The 17549-nt window shown below is 41.2% G+C and overlaps 1 long non-coding RNA gene across 1 annotated transcript; it reads left to right on the top strand.

Moving 5' to 3' along the window:
* Positions 1-214: 214 nt before the first annotated feature.
* Positions 215-15592, top strand: LOC145397791 (uncharacterized; the record flags this gene model as incomplete). The annotated part of the gene is made up of 4 exons (XR_013897034.1): positions 215-232; positions 14003-14071; positions 14863-14968; positions 15459-15592. It is a non-coding gene; the product is annotated as an uncharacterized LOC145397791 (long non-coding RNA).
* Between the last annotated feature and the right edge of the window lie 1957 nt (positions 15593-17549).

Below are 17549 nucleotides of genomic sequence, written 5' to 3' on the forward strand. Positions count from 1 at the left end.
TAAATTTTAACACAGTATACCTATTTGTGTATTGATATGAGCTTTAATTTTGCAGATTCATGTCCATCAGTTTGACAGTTGCATTCTGTGCCGTCTTATTTTGATTTAGTGATGCACTTGAAGGTGGAATGAATGTTGGAAGGTCACCTTGGGAGGGTTGATGAAGGAGAAGGAACAAGGGGTGGGGTGGAACAGACACCTCAGTCACCCTTGACTCACAGTGTTAACACCAGTAAGGTGTTCGTCTCTCACTGGTTAGATCTGAAACATTATTTTAAAAACTTTTTGTTCTTAATTCAAGCCATGTGCTCATAATTTCAGAAAGGTAGCACACTGTTTTACAGTAATGTGTGTAATGTCAGTGATATGTGTTTTAGCTGCTACCACTGTTTGGAGAGTGTGACTCCCAGGATCATCAAAAGTGTATTGTATTCTTTTGACAAGACAGTACTGAGGCATTCATGTTATAGTGTAGGCCTACTTTACTTAGGTTTGTGCTTGTTTGTGTGAAATTAAGTTTATAGCAATGATATACCTTACCATATTGGAATTGTGCTGTAGCTACTGGCACTGCTTTGAATTTTCATTGCCTTTAAGAGCTTGAAAATATTTTCAGCAGTGTTCATGTACAGTGGTAGGGTACTATCATTGTACCTACACCCTAACATTTCATTAAGACTTGCCATTTGAGACTCTATTCCTTATTGTATTGTCAGTTGCTTGCCAAAGACATATGAAAATACTGTTCTGTATGTGGTGTAATCAGTTACCGGGTATTTGGTAGTCACTTGGCATCAAAGAGATTGAAGCGGTGGTTCAGTCAGTAGAGAGGTGGCCTGCAGTCCTAACGGACCCAGGTTCAAATCCCCGCTAGGGCAGGAAACAGTTTAAGAATTTGAATTTCATTAAATCAGGCTTTACTGATCTACCAGAAGACCTGCTGACATGTCGTAAAAATACCCCTGCTAATACGAATACACCAGTCCTGTATGAGACAGCCCTAGCTTGTATTCAATATGGACGGTGGTTGTTAGCGCTGAAGTGGTGACATGTAGAGGTGTATGGTATTTAGGAGGACTGCTGGGCCTTGATAGCAGGCTTTGAAGCCTGTGCCCAGAGTTGGACACTTAAAAAAAAAAAAAAAAAAGTATTTGCTTCATAACTGTCATTTGTGTGTTTTGTTCCATGATACAGTTTAATTCTGTACTTGTTGCATAAGTTAATAAGTTTTATTTGTTGTGGATGTCTGCCCTCCCAGGACCATGGTAGATATTTTTCTTTGTAGATTTCCTCTGAGAAGTTGTACTTTATTATTATATATATATACCTGGACCTTGGCGTGTTCTGTTAGTTTTTTATTTCTCCACACCCTCTTTGTTAGATCAGACATGGTAGTGGATGCCCTGCCGATACGTAGAACAGATATTAGCCTCTGAAAACCATCGCTGTCAGGCTGTGTCGTGTCGGTCTGTTCATATCTCAGCTGAACATAGAGCAAACATCGCTTTGCTATGCTTGCTCGCTTCATTTGCTATGCTCACTCTCTCGTAATCAAATACACTATAGTACTGGAAAAACACTGGAAAGGCCTAACTGCTATTAACCACTCTGCCCATCATCCTTTTCCTCACGTGTATCACAGAGCACTCACAGGAGCTGACTATACACAACTGGGGTGATGTCATGCATGGTTTGAGCTGAGAATGACATCGTATAGCCCTGCATTATTTCAGTGACTTATTGTGTTTATGGAAGAAGTAAGAGTTTCACCCAGTGCTAATGAAATATGCGTTAAATACTGATGCATTTGCCGGGTAAATATTTGTAAACTTAGACTGTACAGAATACTGTCCTACAGGGGTGCTTTAGAGGAGCCTAGCCTACATGGGATGGTGCATTGACCCTGGATGGAGCAGCTGTGGTATCCACCAAGGAGCCATACTTCCTCATATTTCCTTGCACCTTGCCGGGAAATGACCCTGGTCCAACCCTGGTGAGGCGCTAAGTGCCACAAGGAATCACTGGTTCTCTGCACGGTGTACATACTGCACTCTACGTGTGGAACAGTTCCATAGAAGTAGTTGCTTACCTGTGGTTGATGGGTCTGCTTGGCCAGATAGACTGTGATTAAGCAACAGCAACAGCGTGTCCGTCGGTATTTGTACTGTTTTAACACATCACATTGATATGGTAAAATAAATCAGGGTTTAGGGTTGTTAAGATATTGGTAATATTTTGATGAGTCCAGTGTTGTATCTAATATAATGATACGGTACAGCAAAGCAGGGTGTTGTATGGTTAGAGTAGTGGTAATATTTTCATTTCTGTAGTTTAATTTATTGATATGGTTGAGCAAATAAGTCTAGTAGTGGTGCCACCATGCCTACTGAAGGTGAACCCGGTTTTGCCTGCTTTTGATTGTCGGTGGAAATTATATACAAGCATTTCCAATTGTCCAGGTACTGGGAGTCATAGAAAGAGCTACCAGGTATTGGTACTGGTACCATACAGTTATTACTTAAATCGACATTATGTACATTTTATATGGTTTCTGATGATAAATAAAGAGAAGGAGCATTAGAGCACCCTTATGGCAAATTTTTTAGAATGAATGAAGATATACTTTGCCTTATTCCTTTTCAATTATTAGTCCATATAGGATAATGAAGATGATTGATTTTCATTGTTGTTTCATGTCATTTCTGAAGTGGCTCCCAGGTAGTATTCCATATACAGCATATATTCCAATATGGTTTTAATCAGTAATAAGCATGAATGACTGAACTACTTGGAGTGACTAGACCATGTTTAACACTGAGCATATTGTACTTCTGGGTACCTGTACTGTAGTATATAGATATACTATCGTGGTGTTAGTGTAACATTGCACTACAGTACATCTGCTGTACAGTACAGTGCTCATATGGCAATAAGAACATTTGATCAGTTAAGTACAGCCATGTCCCAGTATGTGTTGGGGGTTACTTCAAGTAAAAACTTACCGCATAATGATTTATCATATACCAAGGTCAGCCTCACAGTAAAAGTCCTGTAATCCAAAGGGCAGAGGACCGAGGGTCTTTCGGACTATTGGGAGGGACCTTTGAAAACTTTAGAAATATGTGCTATCTGTCTGTCTATTGCTGGACTCCTCATTCCTGTAAGGGGTAGCCACAAACAAATTGCCTCCACATCGCCTTGTCCCCCACCATTTCACTGCCCTGCTCCGAGCTCACACCGCACTCTCTCATATACCTCCATTCCATCCCTCCATCTCATCCTTGGCCTTCCCCTCCCTCTCCCCCCCTCCACCTCACTCACATACACTCTCCTCATTAGTCTCTCGCTCTCCATCCTCTCCGCATGGCCAAACCACCTTAGTGTGTTTCTCCTAACGCTTCCTATCACATCTGCATCCACACCAAAATGCTCCTTCACTTCCTCATTTGTCAGTCTGTCTCTCCATGTGACTCCACATGCTCCACTCAAATAACTTATCTCCACTACCTACACTCTTGACTTATGTCCTTCTAACAAGGTCCAAGCTTCACATCTTTACATCAGAGTTGATATCACAGTATTGTACTATTATGCAGTAACTTTTTCACTTCCATGCTTACTTCTCTGTTTCTTATCACTGCTTTCAAATAAACACTTAAAATGATATGGGTTTATAGTTTTACTCAGCAAAAATGCATAGAAGTGTAGATGATTAGTTGCAGGCAGGTACATCCTAGTCTAGTGGCAAGCCAGTGCCAGATAAACCCTTAGATAAATCTATCTATCTATCTATAGCCCGACGCCCTAATCCCGCAAAGGGTGGCCGCAGATAAAACGCCTCCAGGTCACTCTGTCACCCACCATTTGACTCCCCTCCCCCCAACTCACCCCCCCTTCCCTCATATACCTCTCAACTCCATCCCTCCACCTCATCCTCGGTCTACCCCTCCCTCTCCCTCCCTCCACCTCACCTACATACACCCTCTTAGTCAGTCTTTCATTCTCCATTCTCTCCACATGTCCAAACCACCTCATTGTATTTCTCCTAATCTTTTCAATCACATCCACATCTACCCCACAACGTTCCTTCACTTCTTCATTCGTCAACCTGTCCCTCCACGTCACTCCACATGCTCCTCTCAAGTAACTCATTTCCACTGCTCTCACTCTTGACTTGTTCCCCTCTTGCAAGGTCCACGCCTCGCTTCCATACGTCAGGGTAGGGATCACAATACCATCATGCAGTGACTTCTTAACTTCCATACTCACCTCCCTATTTCTCATCACTGCTTTCAGTGTACCAACAACCTTTCTTCCCTGCTGTACCCTTTCATGTACTTCATCCACCAAAGTTCCATCCTTACTCATCACACTACCCAAGTACTTGAATGCACTCACATTCTCCATATCCTCACCATCCAACCTCACTGCACACTCTGTGACTTCATTCCTCTCAAACACCATAATTTTACTTTTGTTTACATTAACTTTCAGCTTCCTCCTCCTACACACTGTCCCAAATTCATTCACCAAACCTTGCAACTCCCATTCATCTTCACTCAGCAATACTGTATCATCAGCAGACTGCAACACCGGAAGCTTCCAAATCTCACCCTCATTCATTAGGGCCACCCCCACATCCACTGCCCTACCTTGCACCTCCTTTACAACCCCATCCATATATATATTAAACAGCCATGGAGACATCACACACCCCTGTTTCAGTCCCACATTGAGATCAAAGAACTCACTCAGCTCACCATCCACTCGCACCGTAGCTCTAGCTCCCTCGTACATACTCTTCACAGCACTCAGCAATTTCCCCTCCACTCCATATATGTTAATACCTTCCACATACCTTGCCTATCTATTCTGTCATAAGCTTTCTCCAAGTCCATGAAGGCAGCATACACTTTCCTTCCCTTCTCTAGATACTTCTCCACTAAACATCTTAGAACAAATATCTGAGCTACACACCCTTTTCCCTTCCTAAATCCCCCTTGTTCTTCTCCAACTAGCTCCTCTGTCATATGCCTAACCCTATCAATGAGTATTCTACCATATATTTTACCAGTCACGCTAAGAAGGCAAATACCCCTATGGTTACCACATACTTCTCTCTCCCCTTTTCCTTTGTACAGAGGAACAATTATACCTGATTTCCAGTCCTCTGGAACCCTTCCCTCTTCCCAAGCCAATCTACACAACTTCCATATCCACTCCACAACAATCTCACCCCCATACCTAAGCATTTCACCACACACTCCATCAATTCCTGGGGCCTTTCCCAGCTTAATCTTCATCATCGCTTCCACTACTTCCGACCTACTGATCTCTTCCTCCCTCCTCTCATCTCTTCTTCTCCCAGCCATTCCCCAACCACTTATACTCACACTGCTCTCACTCTCTACATTCAACAAATCCTCAAAGTGCTCCTTCCATCTCCTCAATTTCTCTCTCTTCTCCACCAACAATCTATTACAGTATTCCTATCTTTCACTCCCCTACTATTTCCCCTTTCACACTACCTTACTTTCTTTACCTCCTTCCAAAACAATTTCTTACTCTCCCTCCATTTCACACTCAGATTCCTCCCAAACTCTTCATCCACTTTCTTCTTACTCTCCTTCACCAGTCTCTTAACCTCCCTTCTCCTGCTCACATATACCTCTCTCTTCTCTCTCTCATCTTCTCCCCTACCTCTACTCGCCAACCATTCACCATATGCCTTCTTCTTTTGTTCCACAGCTCGTTTCACCTCATCATTCCACCATGCTGTCCCTTGCACACCCTTGCATCTCCTCCTCACTCCACAAACCGCCTCACACGCTGCGCTTATCTCTTCCGTGAATATCTTACATACGTCTTCCACCCCTTCCATCTGCTCTAGCTCATACCTTCCCAATCTTTCTTCCACTATGCTCTTATACTCTGTCCTTTTCTCACTATCTTGCAAATTCTCCACTCTTCTCACAGGAGCTACTTCCTCCTGTCTTCCCCTTCGTCTCCTCAACCACTTTCTTTGCAGCTCTACCTTGGCCATCACTAAGTGATGGTCCGAGACTCCATTCCCCCACCCTCTCCACACCCTTGCATCCAACACTTGTCTTCTCATTCGCTCATCCACACACACGTAGTCTATCATTGCCTTTCGTTCAACAAGTTCACCATCCATCCTCCTCATTACTTTCCATGTATACCGGTGGATCATCTTATGACGAAAGTAGGTGTTGGCTATTGCCAACCCCTTACCAGCACAGATGTCCACCAAAGCACTACCATTCCCATCTACTTCAGCTGGCACACCCCACTGACCAACCACTCCATCCACTCGTACATTCCCAACTTTGCCATTCATGTCTCCAATCAACAGCACTCTCTCGCTCCTCTCAAACTTGTCCATACATGCTTCTACTCTCGCCCAAAACTCATCTTTCACTCTTGCCACTCGATCCTCTGTTGGAGCATACACACATACAATCACCCATGCTTGTATACCTACTTTCATCCTCACCCATACAATCCTTGCACCCACTGTTCCATACTCTCTTATATTCTCCTTCCACTTCTTGCTTATCATCAGACATACTCCCTCTCTTGCCCTTTCATTCTCACTGACTCCCGCACATATACCTACACAGTATTCCCATTCTCTCATCCTTTCACCTCTCATTTAGTTTCAGTCAATCCACATATATCCACTTTTGCATCCTCAAGCACCTGGACAATCTCTCTCTCTTTCACTTCATCATTCACTCCTCTCACATTCCACGTTCCTACCCTCAGAATGTCCTTTGTCCGTTCCTTAGTCGTCAACGTATGGTCCGTCCGGGTCCGAGGCGCTTTATTTGCTTTTTTAGTTAGTTCTTTTTACGGGGTGGAGCACTAACCCACCACCAACCCTTTTAGTCGCCTCGTACGACAAGCAGGGATACTGGGGGAGTATTCTTGAAACCCCCCTACCCCCAGGGGTAGAAATATTCAAAAAATTTCGCCGTGAAAAATTCGGAGTACAATATTGGGATATTCGGATTATTGGTGGTTGGATTGGAGGACTTTTACTGTATATGGGTTCATTGGGAATACGTTTAGGGTCAAGAGCCATCAAAATCTTTACCCTTTTAGGCTTGCCTTTGATGCCCTCAGTAGCACCACTCTTTCCACTGGGATAGTATCCTTGCCAGACATGATTTTCATGTCACAAATTTCAGTATTTCATACAAAAAAGTTATCACACCACTATTCATTGTGTAGTTGCACTGTAATTTGGTGTTTCAGTGGTGCACAAAATGGAACAAAAGGGAGACGATCACAGTGAGTGTGAACACTGAGCAACGCCCCATATGCGCGGGATTATTGTACATGGCCACCACAATTATTGTATTAGCAAATTTTGTGATCATTAACCTGATACTGGGTATAACTTTTATTTCATCATTCTGTTGATTTATCACATACCAAACTGCTGTATAGCAAGTCGTGACTGTATGTAATTAGTTACCATAACTTCCATGAAGCATCACTTTAACCCGTGGATTGTGAGCCACAGCTCAGGCATGGAAGCGTTGCGTTGTGAGCCACAGCTCAGGTTATGCTAACCTTCCAGTGGCCGTGCATCACTGCTAACTACTCCACCCCTATGCAAAGTTATGCATGGTGCTACGCAAAGATGGAAAGAGAGATTTTTTTTTTTTTTTTTTTATTTTTTTATTTTTTTTATAACCAGATGATGCCCTGGATGTTTATCTTCAAGTTTATAATAAACAAAAACTTTTTTTTTCTTTTTTCATTTTCTGCGCATCACAGGGTGGGATAAAAAAAGGTAATTACGCAGGGCACTGGTTAATGTAGTACAGATTTTAAATGAATACTGTAACCTTTTACACTGCAAAGTAATTTTAGGCTTGTATGCAGTATAGTGTTCACTATATATGCAGTACAGTAGGCACTCATAGTACGCAAGTATATGGGCGACAGAGGACGTCCCGTACTAGGGATTTGCGTACTCTAAATACATAAACTTATGGGAAAAATTACATATGGGCGGCACCCCCTTTCATGGGCAACCCTTGAGACTCCTTTACCCTAAGTATTGCACTGTACAGGGAAACTATCTAAGACATATTACCTAACATAAAGTAAGCCAACAAGATTATGGCTTTAGTAAATCAACAAGAGTATAACTTAACTAAACCAACAAGAATATGGCTGCTCACCTTAACCCAAGAGGACAGCAGGCTTAATGGACATAAGAAGAGGATCCGAGGCGGGGTGAGGCACCTAGCATGGGTTTCAGGAGAATTCACAGTCGTCAGTTCACCATCACAACAATAACAAGACAATTCGCCGTCATTAATGAAGACAGCTATGGGTGATGCTAGAATATGTATTCAAACGCGGCTACAGCGAGGAAGAAACAAGTTAAATATTGTCTGATGGTGAATTGACTTGATGGCGAATTTTCTCAGAACCCTGGCGTGCCCCTCATGCACCACCGCCACACCACCCGATACACCACTCTCGTCACCAGCACTTTCGACACTTTCCCTAGCTAATGCACTCACTTCGTCCATAAACCCTTCAAAGTGAAGTCATCACTTTCTCCACTCGCAACTGACAGTGTTTGATGTTCTTGAATTCTTCCTTGATTTTATCTAGGGCACACAGTACCCGGCTGAGCTCCATCATCGACAAATCTCCACTCTCCATCACTGGTGGCTGGCGCTTCTTGGGGTGGCAGTGTCACGTGCTCGGGGTAAACCCTGGCTTTGGGCCACACTTCACTGCCGTCTCGCCTACAACGAGTTCAGTTCGCGTACTATTAAAAAATACACTAAAATTGAAAAAACAAATAGGTCCATGCGTACAATGAGGATCACGTACTCTGAACTTGCGTACTGTGAGTACCTACTGTATTATAATGGAAGACTTCATAATTCTTGCTTTGTAAGCAGTGCCATTGTTTAAATTTAGGTCTGATTTGTAAAAGTTTATTTTACTTCTGCTTACAATATACAGTATAATATCTCTGACTAATAGATTTTTAAAAATTTCTTATAACTCTAGCTGTTTTGTCATAGAATTTTTTGCAACAAGGCATCAGTATCATTGCTATGAACACTAAATTTTGACAAAATTTACCTATCCTGGTGATTACTGCCAGTTGTATTCAGTTCTAGAAAGAGTGTTTGAGGTGCTGCAGAAATATAAGATAAAGTGAAAGAAAATAGGCTATAGCAGTTGACACAATGGCAAGATTGGAGTTGCTGTTTTTTATGGTGATTAGATAGTGAGGAGCAGAGTTATATGTGGAAATTGTGAATTAGGTGGCACTGTATATACAGCTCATGGACATGGCAGTTGTATATTTGTTGCATTGTTCCACATTTATAATTTTTATTATATGCTATTATAGAAATAATGAAACCCTATCAGGTTATAGCCACAATTTCTTTTAGTTTCTGTTTAACAAATCCATTATTGTGAAACACCATACTCTAGAGTGATATCTGGTACAAGTGGTGTGATGAACATTTTTAATTGCAATGTGTGCCGAGTACACTAAACTGTCTTTATATATATATATATATATATATATATCATGTATATATATATGTACACACACACCAGGTATATATACACCACTTAGAAATGGCAGTTATTGTTCGCCATGCTAATAACCAGTTTTGATATGAGCAGATTAATCAGGGAGACTGCATCCTGTACTGGTTAAAGCTTTATCAAGCTGTACCAACTGATTAACAGTTAAAGTTATTTTTCTCCTAATTTTTATTTATTTCTAGATTGGGTGCATATTTACTCAGTTTTACCTTACTTCATGGCAGCATAGTAATGACCGCAAATGTTTTTATCTTTTGTTCTGCATTTCAGCACTGTTTTCCTTAAGTTAATGTACACTGATTTTGCATTATTTTCAGCTTTCCCCAACCTCTCTTGCTCTTTTATCCTCTCTTTTGACCTTTCTGGATATCAAAAACTTTTGACCATGGAGCTTCAGTTGGTGGATCAGTTACGGGAGAAACTAGAAAAAGCTAAACTTTCCCGTGAAGAACTTCAGAAAATTTTCCCACCGGTAAAAGGATAGACTGACTACAGAATACGAATCTGTTGGTCATTTTCATGTTCTGGTTCCCAATAACATCAGTCATATGCATGAAAGGAGTTGCGAATGATTACCACCTACTTCCCACGAATGTTATGTCTCCTTGACCCTGTCAGTCCAGTGATGCATTGTCCACTTTATTCTTGCTACTTAGATGATTGTAATTCACTGTACAAAGAAGCTTTTTTAACTGAAGGAGTTAGATACAGCCATCATGAACCTGTTTATTATGAGAGGTCGTCCATTACTGTATTGAATAAAGATGTCCTGAAGTAGCAAGAATAAACTGTAAAACATCTTTTGCTGTTGCTGTTTTGTATAGCACACTTGGCAGATATATAATTTGACCTCGGTACATGTTTACTGTTTCTTACAATTCAAAATGATGTACACTAACTCCAAAAAGTATTGAATAGGAGGGTTCCACAGGTAGCTAAAATGATAAGTATAGCTTGTGGTGACCAACAGAGATTAATGTTTTATGATCTGAATATTTTACAACAACAGGAAAGAGTAGGAAATTTTCATTATAACAGTACCAGCTGGATATGTCGCAAATATGCAGTGTAGTGCGACGTCATGAAAGCAGGTCCACTGGTGTGGAAGTTGATCATGTGGTCCACCATTGTAGAATTTGATCATCTGGCATTTTGCCATAGCCAATGCCTGTGGCATCAGATTGCCTCATGTGAAATGTGCATTGATACTTTTTGAAGCAAGTGTACGTACATGCCATATAAAATATTGGTATGTTGCAGTACATGTACAAATTGTAATTTTTTGCTATTTGCATGGGTTGAATCTTGTTATACAGATTATTATTTTGCCATAGTTTAGACAGGAAATGCTATTAATGCAATCTGGAACATAAATCAGCTTCAGCAGCATCACCCTCAGCTTCAGCAGCATCAATCCTGTATCCATAGTCACAGTTAAGATAGGACGGTCCACAGTATGGCTCTGTGATCTCACTGGGGACACAGATCAGAGGACAAGTTAAGAACACTAAGTAACTGCTATTAAAATATTAGTGTACATGACTTATTTCCCATCAAGAGTCATGAATGCCGTAGTGTTTTGTTGATTTTGAGCCATTAATGTCCACTGGAATTATGTAATGCTTTAAGTTTTTTAATTTCCTTCAGTATTTCTGTAATTTTTTGGATGATACTGACTGAAATACTACAAGATTAATTCACATATGGTATGGATGTAAACTGCCATCACAAAATCTTTTTATGAGCCACAGATATACCAGTAATCCTAGTGTTCAGTAACTTACATCAGTCAACATTTTTTAGCTAATTGAATGTTTTACTATGTATCAAACACAGTACATGTAATTCATAAAGTATATTAACATCTTTGCAGACAGTAATTGAGGATAATAAACAAGTATGGTTAACCCCTGAGAAGGAAGGTAGTTCTAAAGTTGGTTCAGTATACTCTGCTGTAACAGTACCCGTATCAGATTACAGTCTCATTGTCACCTGGCTTTCAGTAACTGCATTTCATACACACATGGTAGGCTGAGTTGTGTAACTGAAGTTGCCTTAGAAAATTGTGCTATACCCTGTCCAAGTGAATGTTGTTCATTTTATATAATGATACCTGTTCATATACCCTAGTGAGCCAGTCTTGGCATGGTAGAAGTATCACCAGTCTCACCCTTCCTCCTTGGCAGTGGTTCAGCTCTGTGGTATTCGTCTGACCATTCTTTACCCATCTTTACTCTTGACCCCCATTTATTCCCTATCATTCCTGCTCTGTCTGTTATGGTTTTTTCTTGGTTGTGAGTTCTTTTGCATCCATGACAGATACAATTGAATTTTTGCATCTGCAAGACTTCAATTTATTTTTTGTAGCTATTGCTGTGTGAGTAAAATTTTAGATGAATTAATAGCAAGAGTGATTAAGTTACTTCATTCGGGTTTTCATAAGTTATAACATGTCTTTTTTTGCTAATTACTAATCAAAACAATTACTAATTCAATTGAAATAGTCTTTCATTCATATAGGTTTGAAAACACTACAATACAGCACTGAACACACCACATTAGGTGGTTTGATAAGACTGGAGACATATTTGCATAAAGTAGGTATGCACAGTACACAAGTTTATGGGCAGCAGAGGAGGTTGCGTACTAGCATTTTGCGTACTGTGAATACATAAACTTATGGGGAAAATTACATATGGGTGGCACCCCCCTTCATTGGTAACCACTGAGACTCCTTTCAGACCTAAGTATTGTACTGTACAGGGAAACTATCTAAGACATATTACCTAAGATAAAGTAAACCAGCAAGATTATGGCTTTACTAAATCAGCAAGGATTTGGCTTAACTAAACCAACAAGAATATGGCTGCTCACCTTAACCCAAAAGGGCAACAGGCTTGATGGATGTAAGAAGGGGATCCGAGGCAGGGTGAGGCACCTACCGTGCACCTGCTGCACCACCCAACACACCACTTTCCTCACCACTCTTGTCACAAGCACTTTTGACTTTTTCACTAGCTAATGCACTTACTTCATTCATAAACCCTTCAAAGTCTATTTCTGACACCTCAGACATCACATCATCCTCTTGATCCTCCCCAGGAAATTGCTCTTCTGATGTCGAAGGGAGTGATTCCTCACTTTCTTGAGGCCGCAGGTAACGGGTGATGAGGGTTTGCTTCCTTCTGTTAACCTCCTGGTTGTGCCTGCCTGTGTAGTAGCGGAAGGTTCTGTCCAGTGAAGTCGTCACTTCCTTCACTCGCAAGTGACAGTGCTCGATATCCTTGAATGCTTCCGTGAATTTATCCAGGTCACACAGTACCTGGCTGATCCCCATCATCAACAAGTCTCCGCTCTCCATCACTGGTCACAAGGTGGGCAGAGTGTAGGCAACCGTTGGTGCATCATGTGGTGGCAATGTCGCGTGCTTGGGGTAACCCTGGATTTGGGCCACTCTTCTCTGCCATCTCGCCTATTATAAGTTCAATTCATGAACTATTAAAAAATACACTAAAATTCGATAAAAAATAGGCCCTCGCTTACTATGCGATTCGTGTACTGTGAGCTCGCATACCGTGCGTACCTACTGTATGTCCTTTTTGTTTATTTTTTCTACTGACACATTTTCATAAAACTTAGGTAAAAGTTGTAATGTTATACATTTACTACAGACTTGACATTCTTACCACTTGTCTTAGATACAAATAGTTTATCTTAGTTTGTTTCACACTGAGGACACTACCAGTAGGTAATACATAGGTTATGTATCAGACAGTGCATGACTTTCAGAGTTACTGTAATTAGCAAGCATTATCCCACTGTAGAGTACAGGTACTTGAGAGGAGCATGTGTAGTGACATGGAGGGATAGGTTGACGAATGAAGTGAAAGAACGTTGTGGGGTGGATGTGGATGTGGTTGAGAAGATTAGGAGAAATACACTGAGGTGGTTTGGACATGTGGAGAGAATGGAGAATGAAAGACTAACTAAGAGGGTGTATGTGAGTGAGGTGGAGGGAGGGAGAGGGAGGGGAAGACCGAGGATGAGGTGGAGGGATGGAGTTGAGAGGTATATGAGGTAGGGAGGAGTTAGTTGGGGGGAAAGTAGTCAAATGTTGGGTGACAGAGCGACTTGGAGGCGTTTTGTCTGCGGCCACCCTTTGTGGGATTAGGGTGTCGGGCTATAGATAGATAGATAGAGTACAGTAACAGTAATTCAGAAAACCAAGCATTAGTATAGAAACTCCAGTTGAAACCTTTTGTATGAGGCTTGGTGTTAGTAATGTCCTGTATATTAGGTGGCTTAAGACCCAGATGGGTATCATCTCAGTATGCGTCAGTATTGCTATGCTTTTTATCATTAATATAATATCCATTTTCAGAGCCTCTTCAAAAGACATCACCACGACGCTCCACCATACGTTCCCTATTCATACAGAAAAGCAAAATTGGTAGGTTGTACTGGTGTACTTTATTTGTATATAGTTGCATCAGCCTTGTAGTTGTAGCACAAGTGAATGATACGTGATTTCATTGTAATGTATATCTGTATGATAATTTATTATTAAGCATTTGCATTTTGTTTTTCTGGGTGTTCTACCAGGTGATGAAGGTTTGTTTAGCATTGTACTGTAAACATATGTGTTGCCTAGTTTTTAAAATGTTGTGGTAAAAATAGTTCTGGATAGTGACCATGATTCATTGTATGAATGCTTATTGCTGAGATAATGAACAAATTTTTTGTACCATTGCTTATGTTGTATTAGTGATAAGGAAACAGGAATATAGAGCATGAAACAAGAGTAAAGCAGATAAAAACTAGGAAAAGAGTGGATGATGATTGTGAATCAGTATGTCATTGCTACTAACTTGAGTCGGGTACAGTATCAGTGAACATGTACTGTGTAAGGTAATAATAAAGCATCCTTCAACTCTATATAAAGACTTTTTTTTTTTTTTTTTTTTTGTGCATATCAGTGTTTGTAGATGAACTGATGACACTTAACCATGTCTAAATGTCATGACAGTTTCAGTAAATGTGTTGTTCATCCTTATGATATATTGTTCCTAATTAATCAAGGGTTCCTTATGAACACTATACATGTACTGTAGTTTCATATTGCTTGGCATGTTATTTTCTGCAAGTTGGTGAGAATTAAACAACTAAAATGGGGTGTCCAGCCTTCTTTGTAGTTTATTGGTATTGTGGTTTAGTTTACTAATCTTTAATAATGTGTAACAGGAAGCTGAAAGACGACTCAATCAACCTGGTATTCCAGTCAAGCCCAAGATTCCCAAGGGCCAAGTGAAGAAATACTTACAGGAGTTTGCTGATGCAAAGGCTGCAGGTCAGTGTTGGTATAGTAGATGTACAATGGCTAAAGCTTTGATTATTGATTTTTAATAGTAGTTTAAATTCATATTTAGTTAACCCCTTTCGGACCTTGACATATGTCAGATGTCATAATAATTCAGGTATAGCAGGCTTTGACATGTCACATGTGTTAAAGGTCAAACATTCATGTAGTGAACTGTACTGTTTAGGCAGAATGTGGGAGGGGTAGCTTGCCTGCTTGCTACTCTGGGTATGTCTGGTTAAGATCATCAGGCTACTGTTTGCCTTCTGCCACTTCAGATGTTCACCCAGTCATTTCCTGGTTTGATGTTTCATGACTTCTGCTGCTTGAGCATGATAAATATGAGCTGATGAGAGAAGAGGAACAGTAACCATTTTTTACCAGAAAATGCATTTTTTTTTTTTTTTTTCCCTCAAGATGAGTGACGATAGTGAAAATTTGAGTGAGATGAAGTTGATAGTGATGATGATCTTTCTGACAGAGCTTTAACTGAAGTTGAAGGAGATACTTTAGAAGAGAGGTGGCTTGGTGCCAGTGCCCAAGATGTTTGAAGACTGTTGCCCTTAACCCAAGCCACTTTACTTGTTCTCAAGCATAAAGCAAGTGCTTGGCCCAACATCGTTTCTCACTGCAGGTGATGCGTATAAATATTTTTATTTATGATAATGTGATGACAGAACTATGTTCATGGGCAAATGAAAGAGCAGATTTGTTTTTCCATAAAAAAACAAAGAAAAATGGAAAAGTAAATTTTCTGAATTGGGGTCAGGTGACGACAGATGGCACATTTGTGACTAAGGTATGTAAGATAACATACAGCATTAACTGAATTATGTAGCTATATATGCCTAGACTATAGAAAGTATATACTGAGGCTTTCTTTGTGCTTTTGTAGCACAACAGATTATGTTATGCACTGTCACTTGCAGTAACTTATAAAACTATATTACACTGTTCCATCATATTTACATCCATTGCTTTCACTTGCTGTTTACACATTTTTTACACATTATTTACATTTTCCGCTTGCACTTTTAGGACTGCTTCAGGCTGTGGTAATCAAAGAAGCAGGTAATGCAGAGGGGAACCTGGCACTCAGCGCACTGCCAAGAGGTGCGTTTGTGCTCAGGTATGTGTCTGGTGATATGTACACACACCTGGCACCTGCGAATCGCAGCCTTCCTCTTGGTTGTGGCAGGCATTTGCACCAGTCTGTGCCGATCCATGTCCCCCCTCTGCTCAAGTCTGTCATTAAGTCTAACAGAATGGTGCCTTGGAGCTGCTGCTGTCACCCTACCATATAAAGCAGCTGCTGAACACAAGTCCTGGCAAACAACCTCAGGGAGAAACTTGGGTGGCTTTACCTTCATCTTGTACAAGATGAAGGCGTTCAGCATCGTCATATCAATGAGATGCAGAAAAACTTTCCTGTACCACCTAGTATTCTTCCTGAGGCAGTCGATCTCTCCAATCATCATGTTGGACTTGTCCACCAGCCGCATGTTGATATTATAGTCTATGACAGCATCAGGTTTCCTCACAGGTTTGCGTGTCCTACAGTCGAACTTCCCACTGTCTTTCAGTTCCCCCTTGTGTATGGTGGTGAGCATGTGCACGACCCTCTTGTCATGCCACCATATTGCCAGCATCTTCTCAGACTTGCGTAGGTTTACGTCTCCTCACTGTGAGTTTCCTGCCTCTGGGAATTTGGGGAAGTTGGCACGATTGCTCTTCACAGTGCCGCAGGAGCCGATTCCGTGCTCTGAAAGGTATTTAGCAAGTTTTGGTGCTGTATAGTAGTTGTCAGTGTACAGCACATGATTGCTACCAAAATACCTTTCAAGCAGCACTTTCACTACACAGCTTGAGAAGCCAAGGGGGTGTGTTCTGTCCAGATTGACAGTGCTGGCTGCATAGATGACGAAGTCAAGGATGTACCCTGTCTTACAGTCGCACAGTACAGAGAACTTGATTCCAAAGCGATGGCGTTTGCTTGGAATGTACTGTACAAACCTAAGACGTCCTCTGAACAAAACCAAGGATTTGTCTATGACAACCTTCTGAAATGGGTGGAAGAATGACATAAACTTATCCTTCATTCTGCTCAGAATCTCCCGGATCTTCCAGAGTGGGTCAGTCTGGGAAGGAACATCGTTGTTGGCGAAGTGCAGGTTGCCCATGATGTTCCGGAAGTGATCTCTGGCCATGTACTTATTGAAGGTGGGTGAGGGTAGTAAGGGGTCCATGGACAAGTATTCTTCCAACTCATGCTTCTTTGAATGTGATATGAGAAGCATGAGGGCGAAGAACACATACAGCTCCTGCACTCCCAGCACGGTCCACTGTTGCATCTTCACTGCACCTGCACCACTTGCAGCACGTTGTGAGTCGTACCTGTTTGTATCATCACATATGTGCTGCATGACTTTGTCATCGAGGAAGGCCAAAAGGAAGCCCACACACTCAGCATCCTCATCAAGAGTGAAGGCAGGCTGTATCCCTGAGGAACTCTCATAAAAATGGAGATGTTCAGGGATGAAATCGGAACCTTTTGTCCACATGAAGGCGTCCA

This window comes from Coenobita brevimanus, chromosome 43 (genome assembly GCF_032717465.1).
Source record: "Coenobita brevimanus isolate Jiangsu-jjx chromosome 43, ASM3271746v2, whole genome shotgun sequence".
In the NCBI taxonomy this organism is placed as follows: Eukaryota; Metazoa; Arthropoda; class Malacostraca; order Decapoda; family Coenobitidae; genus Coenobita; species Coenobita brevimanus.